The sequence below is a fragment of the Dipodomys spectabilis genome, unplaced genomic scaffold, assembly GCF_019054845.1.
Source record: "Dipodomys spectabilis isolate Male_0828 unplaced genomic scaffold, ASM1905484v1 ptg001845l, whole genome shotgun sequence".
NCBI lineage: Eukaryota > Metazoa > Chordata > Mammalia > Rodentia > Heteromyidae > Dipodomys > Dipodomys spectabilis.
The window spans coordinates 13,713-18,131 of NW_024872522.1; the positions used below are offsets into that span (position 1 = coordinate 13,713).

The following is a 4,419-nucleotide window of genomic DNA, read 5'->3' on the forward strand; positions in this document are numbered from 1 at the left end:
GTTCAGGTGTTTTCCTAAGCCTTTCCTCCGGCGCCTGGATTAGACCTGTCCTCCAGAGCCTTTTCCACCTCATGATTTTTTATGAATGGTTTTTTAGTGAAAAATGTTTTTGGTGTTTATGTTTTGGTTTGGCATAAAATGAGCCTACTATTGTCTTAATTTAATAAAAAAAAAACTCTGATTCTATGACAGCATAAATTTTGTAGGTAATGGTTAAGACTAGGTTGCCTTTCTGAAAAAAAATATCACCACCCAAAAAAGAGGAACAAAAGGAAAATAAATATGACAGGAAACATAAATGTTAATGGACTAGTAGTCTGCCGGTTTGCTTTAACTTTTAATCAAAAATTAAAGTAATACTTGATAATGTTTTATTAACATATTTAAATTTCTTCATTCTTGTCATTTAAGATTCACTTTATAAAGAAATTCAACAGGTGACAATGTTTTTTCATGACTTTTCCAAAGAAATGATCATTTCATCATTATAGTGTATAGCACAATACACCCAGAAAGCTTTTAAGGAAAAAAATTTTCCCATTCTTTGGTTTGCTTCAGTCTGTATTTAAAGCTGCATACCACATCTTACCCACCCTATTGTCTGTCTTCTCATTTGAAATATTTCAATAAGTTTTCTTTCCCTGGTTTGTCAGTCAGAAAATCTTTCTAAAACAACATGCTTTCATTCATTGTGCTTTTTAAAGTATATCTCACAAATGCCAAAACGAAGCACAATCTGAAACATCTGTGGATTTTTCCACCTAGAGTCCAAAGTAATCACTATCCATACTCCTTAGAACCAGCTGTTCACTGGCATTAATTGTTCTATCACTTCCATGCTTTAAAACAACAGCATTTGACAATGGCGTACATTTTAATTGGTTTACCACATCTGGTTCGTTTTCAGCAAGGACTGTCTTCACAGAAGATGGTAATAGATGAGGTTTGCAATTATGTATTTTGAAAGGGCTCTAAGTTGTGGATATAGAATATCCATTTCAGTGACTAAATATTTAAATTAAATCCTATAATGTATACTCCTTCAATTTTCTGGCTAAAGTTCTACAATCTAGATATTTTTTAAGGAAATATTGTACATGTTTCCTTGGTGACAACGTAATTGGAAGACTTAAATTTTGCTTTTTTTCTTTTTTTCTTGTGAAAATACTGTACAGAGGGGTTACAATTACATGGGCAAGATAATGAGTACATTTCTTATCAAGCACTGTAGCCTCCTCCTTTGTTTACTCTTCCCATCCCTTCTCATCCTCCCTCCCCTGCTCCTCTACCCAATCCTCATCCCCGCCCCCACCAAAGTTGTAAAGTTCGTTTTTCCATATAACGACTTGTACATCTCATTGTTGGAATGTATCCACTTGTACCCCTATTTAAACATTTCTTTTTTCCCTTCCCCTTCACAAATTTTACCAACCTCAAATACAGTGAAAGCAGGGGTTATACCATGGGAGAGGGACATACAAAGCAACAAAGAAATAATCTTATAAATGTGTTAGAAACAATTACCTAAAAGAAAAAAAAACATTTGAATACATATATTAGGCTTCATTTCCCTAACATCAACTTATCTGACTTTTTGCATGACTCAGACATATACTAGCTATTGCAATTAAGGGAAACAATGGACCTAAGTTTCTTTGGGCCTGGCTAACTTCGCTTAATACAATTTTTTTCCATGGAAGACTTAAAATTTTCATATATCATTGCCGTCTTAAATGAAGTGAATGTACCTGGGTTTGCATACAGAAGTTTTGGGACAGCATTAAAATTTGAATCTTGAATGGGATTTGATTGAGAATTGTGGCAGGCTTTCATGATATGAGAAGAGAAAGGCCTTACTAATACTTTAATTTGCCACATTGCTATATTAGTTTATTCAAATCCACACATACATACAGATATACAAATATGTAGTATGAAGACGCAGTCAGTCTGCAAGAAAGTATTTTAATAGGAATTCCATAAAATATTTAGTCTGCTGAGATCTGATTGGAATTTATAGCAATATCTATTTGTTTCCCCCCCTGGACAATTCGTTATCACTGGTGAGGATGTTGCCATTTGAATTTAGAATGCCCCAGAAAGACCTATGTGTTAAAGAAAAATGACTTTCCATTTCCTCCCAGACTGTGGAGAATACCTGCATAGTTCTTCTGGAGATTAAGTTCTTCAGAGTGAAACCTCTGAGAACATGCACACTCATCTACTTTCTTTTCTCTTTTAATCATTCTAGATCAAAAACATTTCTTTTTGACATACTCCTCACCTTGACATTGTCTTGTCACAGGCCACCAAAGCAATAAAACCAACTGAACATACACTGAAACCTTCAAACTTATAAATCTGAGTAAGCCTTTCTGCTTAATAAATGGACAATATCACTTATTATGATAGGTTATAAAGACATCACAGAAATCTAGTCTTTCTAACAATGTAGAGTATATAAAAATGCTTCATTATAAAATATCTAACTCCAAGTTATATTTTGTGTTTTTGTTTCTGTAGATCCTAGGGCTTAAACTCACAGCCTGACTGGTGCTTTTGTGTTCAAGGCCAGTGCTCTACATAAAATCTGAACTGGAACTCCATTTCTCCTGGTGGTTAATTGGAAATAAGAATCTCATGAACTTTCCTATACTGGCTGGCCTATTCATATTGCATACTTTATGTAATTCCAATTCTCAGCATTATATAGATGTTCCAACTACAATATAAAAAAAACTTAAAATGTACTAAAGATATTTGTAAAGTATAAAATGAGGAAAGAATTTTCATCCTTTACAAATCTATGCAAAATCTATGCTAAACTATTGATATTTTACTTTACCTTTCCTGAAACCAGTTTGATATAGTTTAATACTTGTCACACCAACTTTCTCTCTATATTCTACTGGATATATACTTTTTCACGTGTGTTTGTATACGTATACATATATGTATCTATCTGTATATGTTCCAATGTGCATCATCGGACTTGAAACTGCTTTCTTTTGCTGTTCAGCAATGAACCTTGTCGGCTCATTCTGTGACAATATCAGTGCTCATTCTCATTATTCCTTTATTTAGCAAATCATCAGCCTTCTAAAATCTTGGGTAAGGTTACCAAACAGCCCAACCAATATTCACTCAGAGGGTTTTAATAAAGCAATTTTTAAGGAAGAATATAACATGAAGTGACAACTACAGAAATTCCGCAGAGACCTGACATCTTTCACATTTCTGTCTTCCTTCTCTTCTCATACTTCAGAAAGTATTGACTAACACTATAAATATACTGCAAATGTAAGTTAAGGATCAGTGTTTTTTTTTTCCCAACCTGCAGCCTTCTTTTCCATGATTTGACATAAACTTTTGGGAGATTTTTTGGATTGTGATGGGATTCCACCCAAAACAAAGCCATGTATAGCAAGAAAGTCAATGTTTTCAACTCAGAGTATTAAACAAAAGAGGGAGAAATTAAGGTTAGCTATATATGTTAAGCACAAATATAGGCAATATCAAGATATCTTGAAATTGTATACTTTTACTGGATAAAGTGACTCAAACCTGTAATAGTATCTACTTAGAAAACAGAGATTAGAGAATTTCAGTTCCAGGCAAGCCCAGACAAAAAAAAAAAAAGAAGTTTCAGGAAACTCTAGCCATTTGCTGGGTGCAATGTATTTTGATTGTGTTAGGATGACCACAGTCCAAGCAGGCCCAGGCATTGTGATGCTACCTCAAAATAAGCAATCAAATTACAATCTGCAGGTATGGCAGTAGTAGAGGTGCCAAAGTTGTGAAGTTCCTTTCATTGTTGCAATGGGTCTACCTGTATCCCTATTTAAACATTTTTCCCTTCCCCTCCACAAATTATACCAACATCAAAAATATGTGCTTGTGTAAGAAATGCATGATTCTAAAATTTCATGAAAATTCTTTTGAACTTACTTTTTTGAGGAATTGTCTAGTTTAAGAAAATCAATTACACTTTCTATATAAAAAATGTTCTGTGCTTAATCCGGCAGCCCATACACTAACATCGGTATGATACAAAAAAGATTAGCATGGCCCATACACATGGATGACTTTCAACTTCGTGAAGCAGTCCATATTTTTACAACAACAAATGCTGAAGGGGATGGGGCCACAAGGGAACCCTACTGCATTCTTGGTGGGAGTGTAAACTTCTTCAACCACTTTGGAAAGAAGTATGGAGTTTCCTGAAACGACTCCACATAAAGCTCCCCTATGACCAAGCAATCCCACTTTTGTTCATTTACCCAAAGGATCACAAACAAGACCATACTAAAACTACCAGCACAACTATGTTTATTGCAGCATTATTTACCATAGCTAAGATATGGAACCAACCCAGATGCTCCTCAGTAGATGAATGGATCAAGAAAATGTGGTATTTAT

At 34.4% G+C, this 4,419-nt stretch overlaps 1 non-coding gene across 1 annotated transcript; it reads left to right on the forward strand.

Annotated features, from left to right (window-relative positions):
• Positions 1-4,009: 4,009 nt before the first annotated feature.
• Positions 4,010-4,116, forward strand: LOC122103133. The gene has a single exon (XR_006146705.1). It is a non-coding gene; the product is annotated as a U6 spliceosomal RNA (small nuclear RNA).
• The last annotated feature ends 303 nt before the right edge of the window (positions 4,117-4,419 follow it).